Raw genomic sequence first — 17,010 nt, forward strand, 5'->3', positions numbered from 1 at the left:
AATGCCGCAAATGTAAATGTAAATGTACTCTCTGAAGTTTTGACCTTGAAGTGATACAAAGTGGAGTTCATGCAAGTAGTTACGTTAGTGAATCAATTTTATTATTTTGTTACAATTGCAATAACAAATGAATAAAATAAAAGGACAGGTATTATATGTAATTGATTTTATTTAAGAAAAAACAATGAAGTCTTAAAGTTTCTTGACACTGATATTTACATTTCTTGACTGGTGCAGTTATATTGGATATATTGTTGCATGTCCACATCTACTATGACACCAGAAAATTAGAGCCCCTGAAAGTGTTTAGTTTTAAAAAATGTGAACTGTCCCACTCTCATCTACAATCTTTTATTTTACAATAATCAAAATTGCTGTTTTATGTGAGCAGCAGTTACTCAGACATGAAATACAGTATCATACATATTGTGGTAATATAACATTGTAATCCTAAAATGTGTTTATTACATTTATGATAATTTTCTGTGACTTGGTAAAAGGTTTTTCTAGAAAATTGACTTTGAAAAGCATAACACATAAAAATCTTAATGTAGAAGTAGTAATAATAATCATAATAATAATGATATTTTTCTTCTTTCGGCTTCTTCCATTAGGGGTTGCCACAATAGCAATAATTATAGTAAATTTTATCATTTGCAACTTCTATTTATACCTTTTTTGTGTTGTGTTAAACACCCAGTATGCAATCATTGGTACAAGGAACAAAAAGATGCCCTGACATTACAGATAAAACATGCACTATTATCTAATTAGCTTACAATACCCATCTGGAAACAAGTTAATTGCTGGACTGGCTTTTATTTTAGTAGTTAGCAAATATCAAATGTATATCTTGACAGTTTACATGAATCTTATCGTATTTTTCGGACTATAAGCCGCTACTTTTTCCCCATGTTTTGAACCCCGCGGCTTAAACAGCGAAGCAGCTTATTTTCCTGGGGTTTTTCCAGTTTCACAAACTTCAAGCCAAAAAACTGAACCCCATAACATTAGACCAATGAAATTTCCGAACGGAAAAAAAAAAACGCACCTCACCTTTGTTCTGAGCTTGCACGGCATCGGGAGAAAAAAGTTTTTTTTTTTAAATGCACGACGATGCCAAAAGATAAACCTCCGAGAGAAATAGTTGTAAAAGGAAGGAGGAAGACTTTCTTGGTAGGCTACTGTTTAGATACAAGCCGTTGTAACGTGTTGAGTCTGGGTTAAGGGAGAGCTCACTAACTCCAGTTGCAACAGAAATCATATAAGCACAGACAGGTTTCCAAAACTCGTGCTTTTTTATTTTTCTTGTCAACAGCGTTACGGGTTACACCGTGTGTAATGTGTCTTTCGTTAAAGACTGTGTAAAGTTCATTAGTTTCAGTGTAGACACCTGGTGCTTATAGACAGGTGCCGCTTATTTATGTTCAAAATAAAAATATTTGTAAAATTCAGTTATATATGGTTGCGCTTTATAGTCCGGAAATTACGGTACTTTGTATGCCTTTTAAAAATCATTTTAGTTCAAATTCTTTCATTTCAGTCATTTTCTCACTGTAAATTTACGTTTAATGGGAAATACTAAAATAAACCAGGCAAGACCTGTGATTGATACATGTCACTCTGATGCCTCCCACTTTCATGTTTTATTTGTCAGCACCTCCAGCACCTTCTGCAAAACCATCTGTACATGAAGTTCAATAAATCTCAGTTTCACATTTTCATTACCTCTTTCCTTTCCGTCATTCCCTTGATCGATAACATATGGCATGCAAATCACTGTGGTTATATACTGGTTCTGCCAAGACACCCGCAAACATCAGGGGGTATAGTGCCATTGCTGCCCCCCTTAATGCACTGCCAGATTTAAAGGCACCATCTCTTGCTTTCAACAGGAGACAGACTTCAGAGTTCATCCACAACTTCTGATTAGGAAAGCATTTCACGTGTTTGACAGTAGTGACATTGTCAATGCATGTGTCAATATGGTCCAAAACAGATGATGTGTAAGTGTCCATGTCTGTGTAAGAGTCCAGTGTGGCCAGTGAGGCAAACATATTCCAGTCAGTATCCTGAAACTGTTGCTGTAGAGAAGAAATGGCCCATTCTGGCCATACTTTTACTGTCCTCAGAGCTGAATCTGCACAATGCATCTGACTCTTGTTTCTACATACTTCAGTAATATTCAAAGATGGCGACAACTGATCTGGACACAGATAATGGTTCCCCACCCACAAAAAAAAGGTAATCAACAATGTTCTTGTATTGTAATCATTACATATCTATGACCACCACAATAATTTAACCAAATGCTAATAACTCCAGTACTTTTAATAAAACAATCACTTGAACATGATCAATTAATTGAGTCCTGAATCATTTATCAATGTCTGTTTTAAAAAAAAGTAGAGTTTATATGAATGAATGAAAGATTTTCTAAATCACTGTTTATAATGTTGCAGTAAGCTCCAGCATGAAAGATCAGAATCACCAACACCCAGCTGTATCTCCATGAAAAGTGAACAATCTATGGGTCTCTATGTACATTTTAAAGATGGAGATTATTACTCTCCACAAAGGTAACATCTCAGTGTTAATGTCATTGCTAAAGTTAAGCAAAAAACTAGAATGTATTATAAATAAAAAAAAAAAAGTAGAGTGTATATGAATCAATTAAAGATTTTCTGAATCACTGTCTATAATGTTGCAGTAAGCTCCAGGATGAAGGATCAGAATTAACAACACCCAGCTGTATCTCCATGAAAAGTGAACAATCTATGGGTCTCTATGTACATTTTAAAGATGGAGATTATTCCTCTAAACAAAGGTAACATCTCCTCAGTGTTAATGTCATTGTTAAAGTTAAGCAAGAAAACTAGAATGTATTATTTGTATTTATATTGTTTATTCTGTTGTGTGGGACTACGTCAGTGTGCCCTTGTTCCTTATGCACAGAGATGTATCCGGATTGTCAAAATCTTTTGATGATATACGTATATACCGTAGATGATTAGATATTTAAAACGAATGTCTTCACAAATTTATGTTGAGGAACGTTTATTCTGACACAGTTTTCTGCTGCTTAGTGAACCTTTGCCCTTCTTTACTTCTGAGAGACACTGCCTCTGTAAAACAGTCAGCTGTTTAATTTTTAGAAACATAAATTTTCATCACATTCAAATTCTTTTCCTTAAAATGGTTTTTCAGTTTAAATGTTTGATATGTACTCTATGTTCTATATTGAACAAAATATAGGGTTATGTGGATTTGCACATTATTGCATTCTATTCAATAACATTTTATATAGTGTCCCACCTTTTAGTGAAATTGGGATTGAATAATCTCATGTATTTGCTTAAACTTAATATATTCTTTTTTAAAAATAATGAAAATCAACATTTTACACAACCCAATGCTGAAACATTAAGAAAGATATGGAGTCTGTAAGCTATAATACAAATTAATAAATTATTAATTACAAATTATTAGATAAATACTATTTTGATTAAAATGAAGTTACTGCATCACAGCTCAAGTCTCCTCAGTGACGTCTTGTATGGTGTATCACATCTTTTCGTGTTTATTTGGGTTTCTTCTGGTTTCCTTCCAACTTCCATGATTTTTGCATTTCTTTGTTTATTGCATTTAGGCATAAACATTTATACATTAATATTCAGTTGGGTAAATGTATCTCATTTACACAAATGAACAGTTGACACTGCTGGGGCCATGCTCAAAGCTTGGCAGTGCTGAAATTGGTAGCTTAGTGGTTGAAGTCTAAGTACTGCCCAGCTGCCATTGCTAGGCCTTGGGTGGGTAGTATTTCTAAAAAAAATAAATGGGGCCTTTGATTGGTGTCTACTCAGTAGTTTGCCCAGACTTGTTGAGATCAGAAAAGAAAATGTATCCATATGTTCATTGAGCCATCAGTTGTCTTTTAATGAATGACTTGTAGTGTTGCTGATGCAAAGTAACCCTTCAATACCAAATGCCATCTCCAAATTAGGATACAAACTGTTCAACATTAAACTTTCAACTTTTTGGTTAAACTTTAAAACAAACCTTCATCTGGGAGCTCCCTTTCAGGAATTTGAGCTGCATCACACTGCTTTGGGAAAGCCTCTGCGTTGCTCACGCTCTGAATCTGGTGTGTAATCCAGCAAGCGGCAAAACGGGACATCAACAGCGGGGTGAAGTTACGAACAGGAAGCTACAAGCTACTTACTTCGAGGAAAGTGCTCTCCCTCGCAGCTTGGGTCCTACTTTTGCAGAGACAAAGCAGTGTCGGATGTCGTGGGGTTCGCAAGCAGGAAGTACACATTCTTCTAAAGGGGGAGGCCAATGAGGTGGTCTCTATTTTACTCAGAGAGTCCGGTTTCTACAGCCAGTACTTCGTTCAGGAGGGATCTTCTCTCCCAGGCAGGGGGTACTCTGGTTCACCCCCACCCAGAGTTATGGAGGCGGTGGCTCCTGAGGGGGCACAGTTCTTAGCAGCTGGTCTCTCTACTGAGGTAGTGAAGACCATCCTCCAATCCAGAGCTCCCTCTATGAGGAGGTCATATTCCGCTAAATAGTGCTTGTTTTTAAGTAGGTTCAGTGCTGGATTTCCTGCAGGAACAGTTTGCCACAGGGTTGGCTACTTAAACCCTAAAGGGTTACGTGTCTGCTATCATGGCTTATTGTGCCCCGATTGCTGGGCACCCTTTGGTGACACAATTCCTGCGTGGCACCCGGAGGCTGAGGCCCGGGACGTGACTTGCCTGTATGGGACTTGGCCGTCGTGCTGGGGGCTTTGTTAGAGCCCACCTTCGAGCCATTGGCCAAGGTGGCCCTTAGGTATCTGTCTATCAAGACTGCTTTCCTTCTTGCTATATCCTCCCTGAAGAGGCTCGGGGACCTACAGGCTCTGTCTGTGGCCCTGTCTCTCCTGGAGTTTACCCCTGGCAAGGCCAGTGCTTTCCTTTACCCTAAACCAGGGTATGTATTTAAGTTGCCCACAGCTCCCCCATGACCTGTCATGCTGCAGGCATGCTACCCTCCTGGTTGTTAAGCCCCTGACCAGGAAAAACAAAACCAACGTACGTACGTCCAAAGGACGAGTCCCTGGAGGAGTTTGTCTGCTATGGCCTCTAGAGGAAATGGTTTCCTGCCAACAAGCAGACATTCAGTAGGTAGATTGTGGATGCTATTTCATCTTCATATAAGTCCTCTGGTCTCCCAGCTCCTTTGAGGGTCAAGGCTCACTCCATTTAGAGTGTGGTGGCCTCTACAGCCTGGTCCGCTTGAGTCCCACTCCAGGACATTTGCAACGCTGCGGGCTGGTCTACCTCACTGATATTCATCAGGTTCTACAACCTCGACCTTAGAGCCACTCCCGGCTCTTCTGTCCTGCACTCTGTATTTGCTCTCACACACTAGGCAGGGACTGGTCTGTGTGGCATGATTGGACACCCGATCCCAAAGCGTTGTGACGCAGCTCGAGTTCCTGAAAGGTAACGTCTCTAGGTTATGTATGTAAACTTAGTTCCCGAAGGGAACGAGATGCTGCCACACTCCCTGCATCTCTGCCGCGCTTCCCTTCTCATTTGCAGAAGCTAGCGCCGGCTCCACTACATGGGCATTTTGTAGCTTCCTGTCGTAAATACAAAAAACCAAAAAAAACAAACAAAAAAACAAACAAAAAAACAAAAACAAATAAAAATATTTTGATACATGATGTGGCTGTTGTATTTTGTATGTTGTATCATTTTGATGTATCTTTGCCCAACCCTGACCATACCCACATAGTAAAGTTGTGTCTTGCCGTTGGCCGGATTACATGTGTGATTCAGAGTGTGAGCAATGCGGAAGCATTCACAAAGCATTTTGATTCAGCGTCTCATTCCCTAAAAAGTTACTAAAGTTACATGCGTAACCTAGAGACAATCACAGGGGTATGTACTGTATGTTAATATATGATCTGTCAACTGGTTGCATATGTCAGATTTATTGCATGACTCAGCCAGAGAAAAGCTGTTGCTATCAAACATTGTTTACTTAATCAGTGTAATGGAGAGAGGATCGATCAACCTTAATTTGGGAGACCAAAAAATAGGTCAAATAACTGAAGGTTTGCATACTCCCTTGTAAAACAATTTTTTGTATCTTTAAAAAATACAAAAAAACAAATAAAAACATTTTGATACATGATGTGGCTTTTGTATTTTGTATGTTGTATCATTTTGATGTATCTTTGCCCAACCCTGACCATCCCCACATCTCTTATGCCACACATCTTATAGTTTTAAAATATTTATAATAGTAATTTTTTGTTATCTTTGTTTAATTTACATCGATCAATTTACAAATGTTGAAAATGATTGTCTTTAAAAGCTACAGTGATGGTAAAAGTGACCTACAGATGGCAGAGGAAAGCATTGAAAAGAACATCATCACAGATGCAGGGTAAGATCAAAACCAACAACATGACTATGACTGGTATCATAAGCCTGTAACAGCAGACTGATTAATTTATAGAAAACAAACAGTATTGCATGTGATCCTAAAGTCTAAAAAATAAGTCCAATAGCTCACCACATCTTCCTGTTTCCTATTTTTACAGGCACTACCAGGAATCTTCTATTGTAAATCATTTCAAACAAAAAATCAAATCAAATCTGATGATTAAGTTTCAGTGTTTAAATGAAGTGATGATAAACCACAGACAACAAACACTCCTAAATGAGATCTTCACAGAGCTCTACATCACTAAGGGAGACAAAGGAGGTATCAATAAAGAACATGAGGTAAGACAGATTGGAACACCATCCAGGAGAGGAACAACAGAGGACACACCAATCAAATGCCATGACATCTTTAACCCTGTATCTGAACAAGACAAACCTATTAGAACCGTGCTGACGAAGGGAATCGCTGGCATCGGAAAAACAGTCTCTGTGCAGAAGTTCATTCTGGACTGGGCTGAAGGGAAAGAAAATCAAGACATTCACCTCATATTTCCACTTCCTTTCAGAGAGCTAAATTTGATAAAGAACCAAAAACTGAGTCTGATAAAGCTCCTTCATGTCTTTTAAAAAAAACTAAAGAAATAAACATGACCAGTTTGGAAAAGGTTCTGTTTATTTTTGATGGATTGGACGAGTGTCGTTTTCCTCTAGATTTCCAGAACACAGTGAGAGTGTGTGATGTAACAGAATCAGCATCAGTGCCTGAGCTGCTGATAAACCTGATTAAAGGAAACTTGCTTCCCTCTGCTCTCATCTGGATTACCTCCCGACCAGCAGCAGCTGATCAAATCCCCTCTGAATGTGTTCATCAAGTCACAGAGATACGAGGGTTTAGTGACCCACAGAAGGAGGAGTATTTCAGGAAGAGAATCAGTGATCAGATCCTGGCCAATAACATCACACACCTGAAGTCATTGAAAAGCCTCTACATCATGTGCCACATCCCAGTCTTCTGCTGGATTTCAGCCACTGTTCTAGAGAGAAAGTTGGGTGAAGCAGAGAGTGGAGAAATCCCCAAAACTCTGACTCAAATGTACACACACTTTTTCATCATTCAGACCAAAATTATAAAAGAAAAGTTCTCAAAGAAGCAGGAGAGTGATGAAGAAATGCTTCTTAAACTGGGACAACTGGCATTTCAGCAGCTGATAAAAGGAAACCTGATCTTCTATGAGGAAGACCTAAAAGAGTGTGGCATTAATGTGGCAGAAGCAGCAGTGTACTCAGGTGTGTATACACAGATCTTCAGAGAGGAGTTTGGCCTTCATCAAAGTAAAGTGTACTGCTTTGTTCATCTGAGTGTTCAGGAGCATCTCGCAGCTCTGTATGTGCACCTGACCTTTATGATGGAAAAGAGAAATGTTCTTGTTCATTACTGTGAAGAAATCACAATCTCAAATGTACACAACAGTGCTGTAGATCAGGCTTTAAAAAGCCAGACTGGACATCTGGATCTTTTCCTTCACTTTCTTCTGGGTCTCTCATTGAAGCCCAATCAAAATCTCTTAAATGTCTTATTAACAAAGACAGGAAGTAGCTCACAAAGCACAGAGGAAACAATAAAATACATAAAAAAGAAGATTAGTTTAGATCTTCCCATAGAGAAATCCATCAGTCTGTTTCACTGCCTCAATGAACTGGGTGATCATTGTCTATTTGAGGAAATCCAACACTACTTATCATCTGAAGAACAAAGTGAACTCTCTATTTCACAGTGGTCTGCTCTGATATTTGTGTTACTGACATACGCACAAGAGCTGGAAGTTTTTGACCTGAGTAAATATATCTGTACAGATAAGATAACAGAAGCCGTTCTTCTGAAGGTGACGCCTGTGATTGCAGAATCCAAAAAAGCAATGTAAGTAAAGCTGCTGTTAATGCAACTCGATAAATGACAAATTAATTGTTACGTATGTGGTCCCTGTTGTTCTTCCCACTTACCACCAGAGTCACCACTTTGTCCTATTGCAGCGGTCCACAACCTTTTTTGTACCAGGGACCAGTTTCATGTGGGGCATGGGGGTTCCAATGACAAAAACCTTTGGCAGTTAATAGTATGTAATCTGAATGCAACAATTACACTTTATATTAGGCAATTACAATAATTCCACACTATAATATCAATTCACCATAATGCAGAGTCAGTAGGAGCCTTAGCAGGCAGAATCAAGTCTTCCTCAATAGTAAAGGTCTTCTTAGCTTTAGCAATGCAGTCCGCAACTAAGAGTGACGCTTTCAGCACAGACACACTTGTTGAAGTGGTGGCCCTTAATAACTGTTTTTGTCCTTCATGTTCACGTTTTTCTTCTTTCAAAAAATTCCAAGGGCTTGTCTTTTAATGCAGGGTGTGTCATGTATTAGGATTATTGTGGTTGTTACCAGTATCCTTCTTTAGAGGGTGCTGGAACATGTAAGAGAAAAGGCAGATAAGTTGCAAGTAAAGAAGAAGCGATGGTGCTTTGTGAACACACAGGTGGTGTGTAGTCATTTTTATATATGCAAAGCTGTAACAAGGTGTTTTGTCTCAATGTGGTGAAGCAGTTTTAAGGGTTTCATGGCATTCATGGTCACTGCAAATTATGCATAACGGGTGTGGAGCTTGTGTATCACCTGTTGCGATTGTTCCATTGCTTGCACATGTTTTCTGTTTGCTGTTGTCGACCCTGCCCATTTCACCTCTCTCTGAATATGCTCGCACTTGGATCCTCTACTCTGTTGTCTGCTGAACTATCAACACAATGCATCATTGCTATTAGGTGCAATTAAGTGTAATTACTAGAGCTGTCAAAATCAGATTTTTTTATCTGAATTCTTTTTGTTAATGCATTTACCAGCATTTCTATTTGACTATTTCTATTAAAGATATAAATAAAAAGAGGTGAAATTAAAACCTTCAATGCAACATGTTTATTCACGACATCCTGTATTTACTCAGATAAAAAAATTATCACAAAATCACTAATCACTAAACATTTGTTTTCCTTATGAACCAAGTCTTAAATCAAACACTAAAATCCGCCAATCCACACACATCTGCCAGTTAAAACCGTCCGTGTGGAAACATAGCAAAAGCTCTGTTTGGTGTTCTGATTTAAGTAATTTAAAACATTATAATTACTATAAAACATTTACAAGAAAATTTTGTCTTCATGTTTTTTGTTGAGTTTGGTTGCACTAATAATAACAAACATTTGCATAAGGCATCCATATTTGTCCATGCCCATGTTAGAGTTTTAAAATCTAAAATTTTAAGTAGATACAAATGTGCAATTAAATAGCGACTAACCACGATTTAACTCATGACGATCGTGTAATTAATCTTGATTTAATATTTTAATCGATTGACAGCCCAACTATCAACATTAGGTGTTATAATTAAAAAAAAATTATATTGTTGTAATGCCCCGTAAATCAAATTGCCTAATTTGTGTACATTTTTTTTGTATGACAAAGGTGTGTCAGGTTTAATGACTTGTTTGAGCATTTTAGTAATGTTAATTGATTGTGTTTTTTTTCTTCTTTAGCATCAGGTGCAATACAATTAAAGTCAAAAGTGGGTCTGCTCTGGTCTCAGCACTCAGCTCTCAAACGTCCAATCTATAAGAACTCCATCTAATTGTGAGAAAAATGGATTTGTCTGAGAATAAACTAGGACACTCTGAAGTGAAGAGTCTCTCTGCTATACTGGAGAATCCTCAATGTGAAGTGGAGACACTGTGGTAAGATCATGCATTTAAGAATACTATATAATTACATTTACTTAATATTAGATAAGTGTGCATTTGAAATAGAAACTACTCAACTTAGTAATTTAACCATTTGCTAGGAAGAGTTTTGATAGAACATGACAGGCACATTATTTTCACAATAAAGTAATCAAAATAAAAATCTGTTGATTTGATTAGATGAACAATGTGCCTTTGTTTTCCTCTGCAGTGTGCGTAATTGTGGAATCTCGTATGAAGGTTGTGCTGCTCTGATTTCGGCTCTCAGCTCAAACCCCTCACACTTGAGAGACCTCAAGTTGTCCTATAATAATGTAGGGGACTCAGGAGTGAAGAGTCTTGCTGCTGTACTGAAGAATCCTCAAAGTAAACTGGAGAGACTGTGGTAAGATCATCTCACTGACAGTCACATGACCAGTTTCATTAATGCAGATTTTTTACTTAAGATAGAAAGAAAAAAATGCCTTGATTGATTAACAGGTATAACTCAGAACACACATACAATTAATTATGTGTGTCAGTAAGTGAAATGGAGGTTGACACTTTTTCTTGGTCTGATTGGCCTTGTTTTCTTTAGATAACCTGAATGGTGTCGGAACTGAGAACCCGTCTCTAAAAGGCCTACGGGCTCTTTTATCCCAATAAACATGCCTAAATATATCTCCTGCATGGTTGTTTTATTTCATCTGCACACTCATAACCTCAGTCAAGCCCTATTCTACTCTGTTAATATCAGTTTAATGTTATTTCGAATAAATAGGCTAAATATGTTGGATTATTACAAAGGCTAAATAATCAAGCTATTTATGTTACATTTATGGTATCTAATAAGTTCTACACTAATTATTAATTAAATATGTTTGATTAAAAACTATCTGTTGAGCAAGAGTGTATCGTATTATTTCCCTGCAGGTTGGAGGATTGTAAATTTACAGATGAAGGCTGTGCTGCTCTGACTTCAGCTCTAAAATCAAACCCCTCGCACCTGAGAAGCCTAAGGCTTTCTAAAAATAAAATAGGAGATTTAGGAGTGAAGGATCTGTCTGTTGTACTGGAGAACCCTCACTGTAAACTGAGGAAACTGAGGTAAGCTTATTTTAAACACAATTGTTCAAAATCTAATTTCACAAATATATTATTTAAAAAAGTCTTAAACCGAGGTAAAATATGTTGACTATTTTTTCTTACAGTTTGTGTGAATGTGATTTATCAGATAAAGGTTGCCATGCTCTGACTTCAGCCTTAAAGTCAAACTCCTCATACCTGAGAGAGTTGGATCTGTCCTGCAATAAACTAGGAGACCTTGGAGTGATGTGTCTTTCTGCTGCACTGGAAAATCCTCAGTTTAAATTGGAGACAATCAAGTAAGAGCATCTCTATGAAAGTCACCTGCTCCCTAGTAAAAGATTAAGGGTTCACTGAGGTCCTGAGGAGATTGTTTTCTTTGATTTCACAGTAATGAATTTTTGTAATTTAAAATATTTAAATTTAAATTTATAGTTTAAATATTAGATCAAACTTAGCTTGATGCAATTGCAGCATGTCTGGATATTACAGTGATATTAACTTGTATGTTGATCGATAATAATTGGAAAATAAACAAAAATCTGACTTTAAAAAACAAGATCTGGCAACAGAAGCAACCCAGTCAACAGGCAATTTTAAAACCAGGCAGTTATGCAGTCAGTAGATCTTCAACATACTGTATGTCTTACAATAATATTTCATTGTGTCTCCTCTCAACAAAGTGTGGTATACAGTAGCGTGCATCCTGAGTTTGCATGTTGTTTGTGTAGCTATATTTATTTTTGTTTGTTTTGAGCTTCATTATTAATTATGAGGTATACTTATTACCCACAATTATTTTGGGTTTGCGATTTGGTTATTTTCTGCATTTATACCCTTTGATTCCTTTGTTTATCTTAAAGTATTGTTTAGTTTTATACCACGTTTATCTACGTATATATTTGCAGCAATTTCTAAAATTAATACTGCAAAATTAATCACAGACATGCTTGTTTCACTGACGCACTGAAATCACAAATTTTGCTCACTTAGATCGGTCACTTGCCTATATATTGAGTGCAGAAATTACTATGGTTTGACTACGGTAAGTTTTATGTGGCAGGCAAACGTAGCAGCGTATGTTCTGCCCTTCACTCAGAAACCAGTGCTTGTCAATGCGCCTGCTGCCACATACATATAGTTTATACAGTACTGTCCTATAAATTGTTCTGTTTCACTAAATTAGGTACTGTAATTTGTTGAATTATTAAGAAATTACAAATTAAAATATAAAAAAATTATACTACCCCATACTGATCACCATTCTGAGTAGGCTAGGCCATGACTTTATTTTTAAGTGTCACATCCGTACCTGTAATTTGGCAATTCCACATATTTTAATGTGATGTCACTGTAATACTGTATTAGGGAGCCAGTATCAGAATTTACTATATTGTATTTATATATATATATATGTCCTTTTTTAAAGTAACTTTAAAATACAATATATGAAAATATGTTAATAAAGTGTGTTGTGTTTTTCTACAGATTGAGTAAGTGTGGTGTTTCATATGAAGGCTGTGCTGCTCTGACTAAAGCTTTGAGAGCAAACCCCTCACACCTGAAAAAACGGAATCTGTCTGACAATAAAATAGGAGACTCAGGAGTAAGGAGTCTCACTGCTGTACTGGAGAATCCTCTTCATAACCTGCAGATTCTGAGGTAAAATCGACTCTCTGATGGCCACATGACCTGCTGCCCTGTAACTCTCATTCTCTACTAGTGAGACTGAAATGAAAGCTTGTTTTATTATCAATGCTCTGAGAATGAGGATTGTTTCATTTCACTGCACACTGATGAGCCTTTGAGTCAGATGCATGTACTGTATGTAAGAAGCTTTAGCAAAAATACATTGTGATTATATTTGGAAATAATCAGTTTTGCCTATCTGGTACAAAAGAGCAAACTATGTTTGATGGCACTGAGATTACATTTTCTCCATTTTGATGTTTGCTGTGAACAGTAACTGAAGCTCTTGACCTGTATCTGTATCTGCTTCTTGCATTGCACTGCAAGTGTAATGTGAAAATGTGAAATTTGTGAAGTTTTACACACACATACTCACTTTAAGCCATTGTGTTCCTCTACAGGTTAAGTGATTGTGGAGTCTCAGATGAAGTCTGTGCTGCTCTGACTTCAGCTCTGATTTTAAACCCCTCATACCTGAAAGAACTGAATCTGCGCTGTAATAATAAAATTGGAGACTTAGGAAAGAAACTACTGTCTGCTCTTAAAGAAGAACATTACAAAGAACAGACACTGATGTGAGTAAAAACCCTTTTTAGAAAATTTTAAGAATGTTCTTTAGTCCTGTTAGCATCATTTTGGTCCGTTTCTCATTAGTTCCAATAAATATTGGATTAGTAAGTAAAGCCGGATAAAACATTGCTAGATTCTATTATAATCAGAATTTTTTTTTTTTAGCTTTTACCTTTAATGCTGCTTATTTTTTAGTAATTTAAAATTCAGGGAGTCAGGCAGAGTCTCCATAATGAGTGCTTGAGAATCAATGTAAAAGACTTTCCCTAAAGTCCTTCACATGGACTTTGATCCAGTTACTTTATTAAAGGCGTAGTTTTACTACTAATGCAAACATATTTAAAACATGAATAAACTTTATAATTGCTATCAGGCAATGGAACAGGTGATCAGCTAATGACATAAACAAGGTAAACTATGTGAAACTATGAACAGAAATGGTCTTCTGAAAGAGGGAACACTAGGAGAAGGCTTTTTATAACCTAAAAGTGAGCACAAACTGCATTGATACTTCAAATTAAATCTGTGAGCAGATGATAGTTTGACTTGGAGGAAAGTCAATGCATGCTGTTGCTCACAAAGTTCCACAGTCAAGATTGTGGTTATTATTGCAGACATTTTTTTTGTTTTATATTTAGTTTGTGGTGACCATCTGTGTGTGATGAAGACTCCGGTGTTCCTGCATTCCCATGTTGGCATATAGACATGTTTTTTTAACTCAATAAATTAAAAAAAATTATTCATATCTATCTATCATCTGCACATCCATTGTCATCTTTTCTTTGTTAATCTTTCTTCAACGTTGATCTCCATTTGTGTTTCTTTTTTTTGTATAGTTTTGTTTAAGCTCTTTTTTCATTTAACATACATTTATTTGATTACATTTTCAAAGCTGACAATTTCATTTCTTTTGTCAAGTAGTTTATCCTTATTTTTTTTTTTTAAGTTTTATGGCAATAGTACATTGTTCCTTGCTTGTTCATTGGATTGTAAAATACCTTTTTTTGTGAATAGCAAATTACTGAAAACCTGACCATACTGTTTTGCAAATGCTTATATTTAACTTTTTTGCTTAAGATATAGTATCATTTCAAGAATGTAATATCATACACAAAACAAGCATTTTTTTACTGTGAAATTTGTGGTAAAATACTGGTGGCTCTGGTTTTCAAAGATGTTCTGTTTGAAACACCATGTAGCTTTTCTTTATATAATAATGTATCTCTTTATTTGCATTTATTTACTGTGAAATACCAGATGATGTAATTGCAAGAAGTCTAATATACACTGATTAAGGATAACTTTAGGCATGTGGTCATAATATTATGCCTGTTCAATTTCAAGTTTATTTCTATAGCGCTTTTCACAATAAACATTGCCTCAAAGCAGCTTTACTGAATGCAAGAATTATATATAAGTAAAGTATGTGTATTTATACCTGATGAACTAGACTGGGATGACTGTGGCAAGGAAAAAAACTTCCGGTTTTGTGGCATGCATTTCCGGGTCGGCGGCCATCTTGCCGCTTTTCCCGCGTCTCCCTGTATTTAAGGACACCCAAGATTTTAGCTTTGGGCCAGATTATCTCACTGGCTTTCAAAGAATATTCTTGCCACCCTTCCTGCTCCTGCTCGTCACTCTGTACCCTGTTCTGCACTGCCTCTGCTCTGGTTTTGTGTTCCTGCTCTGCCCTTTATGGTTCTGTTTCCCGGTTCTGTTTTCTCTGAATCTTGGACTGTTTTGGTTTTAATTTTGGTTTTGGTTTTGTCTTTCCCTGAATTGCCCTTGTTAGATTTTTATCATGCCCAAACAAAACTTAATTCTTTAAAAGGTTTCCCATGTGATCTACGATGCCCATGGTGCCTTTTCTGATCAGGGAAGAATCACACAGCACACAGAATGGCTGAAATGTTCTTCAGTTTATTGCAGATAACAGACAAGTATATATACACACTGGAAAAACCTAACCTAAAACTGTTACTTATTGGGTAAGAAGACATGATAACCGGAGATGTGCGAGCCCAAATAAGGACATTCCGTGTACCTTACATACTCTCATCGTAAAGATCCTACAGACACTGAACAGACTACATAGGAATGTGTTTAGATAACCAGTGTGAGGCCCATCTTAACTCTAACAGCCGTATGCCTGTCTTTTGACCCTGGACTGTTTATTAGATGTGTTTTTAATTTTTGTGTTTTTGCCTTGCCCCATTGCTCAGTTAACTTTTTTCATTAAAGCCTATTTTCTCTGTACCCCTGTGTACATCCTGCATCCTCCCATTTAGTCCTCTCTCACCCGCAAAATCTCCTGACCCCCTTAGATGTTATGAGAAAAAAACCTTAAGAGAAACAAGCCTCACAATGGGAACCCATCCTCATTTAGGTGATATCAAGAGTGTGATTATATTTAAAAAACTATACAAAACACTGGAAATAGAGAAATACAATGAGCACTGGCATGTGTGATTATTAGTAATGTCCCTTCTACAATCTTATAGTTGGAGTTGTGGAACCAGGAGCTCCTGAATAACTCATAAAATTAGCTAAACATCTGAGATCATTATAGATCAAGGCCCAACTCTTCCATGCCAGAGCCTTTAAATGTTCAATAATTGAGAAACAGGAAGGCTGCAGGTGCTTACTCATCTCTGACCTCTGGTGGGCCCATCAATGGATCCACTTCAGTTTATCTACCAGCCTGGCACTGGAGTGGAAGATGCTGTCATCTTTCTTCTTGATAGGGTTTAATAGGGCTTCCTCACAGTGAGAGTCATGTTTTTTTACTTTTCTAGTGCTTTTAACACCATCTAACTTGCATCCATCCTAGCTGAATACTGGATTACCTCACAAACTGACCACAGTATGTAAGGACTCGTGTCTGTGAGTCTGACATGGTTGTCTGCAACACTTGAGCCCCGCAAGGAACAGTCCTGGCTCCGTTTCTCTTAACTGTCTACACTGAAGACTTCATGTTTAGCTCAGCAACCTGTCACCTGCAGAGGTTCTCTGATGACTCTGCATCGTCCGCCTGATCACGGATGATGATGACGGGGAGTACAGAGGACTGATCCAGAACTTTGTGGACTGGTGCTAAAGGAGCTGCCATCAGATAAATGTGGGAAAGAAGAACACACGAGTGAACATTCAGGGAAAGGACATTGAGAGAGTGAACAGTACCTGGGTGTTCATTTAAACAGCAAACAAGACTGGAGAGATAATTCTGAGGTAATTTACAAGAAAGGACAGAGCAGACTCTTTCTGCTATTGTATTATTTTTTACTTTAAATATTTGCACATTTCTTTTCTTTGCTGCTGTAACATAGAAATTTCCCCATTGTGGGACGAATAAAGGTTTATATTATATCATCTTATCTCATCTTATTTGTGCGGTGTCAGCATTTTCGTTTTGAAGGTCCAAAATGTTCATGAGGCCGGACACAGCTGGAACTGGT

General features: G+C 37.2%; 1 pseudogene; it reads left to right on the forward strand.

Moving 5' to 3' along the window:
• The first annotated feature begins 2,151 nt into the window (after window positions 1-2,151).
• LOC124401642 lies at window positions 2,152-14,923 on the forward strand (annotated as a pseudogene).
• Window positions 14,924-17,010: the final 2,087 nt, after the last annotated feature.

Source organism: Silurus meridionalis, chromosome 18 (assembly GCF_014805685.1).
Source record: "Silurus meridionalis isolate SWU-2019-XX chromosome 18, ASM1480568v1, whole genome shotgun sequence".
Classification (NCBI taxonomy): domain Eukaryota; kingdom Metazoa; phylum Chordata; class Actinopteri; order Siluriformes; family Siluridae; genus Silurus; species Silurus meridionalis.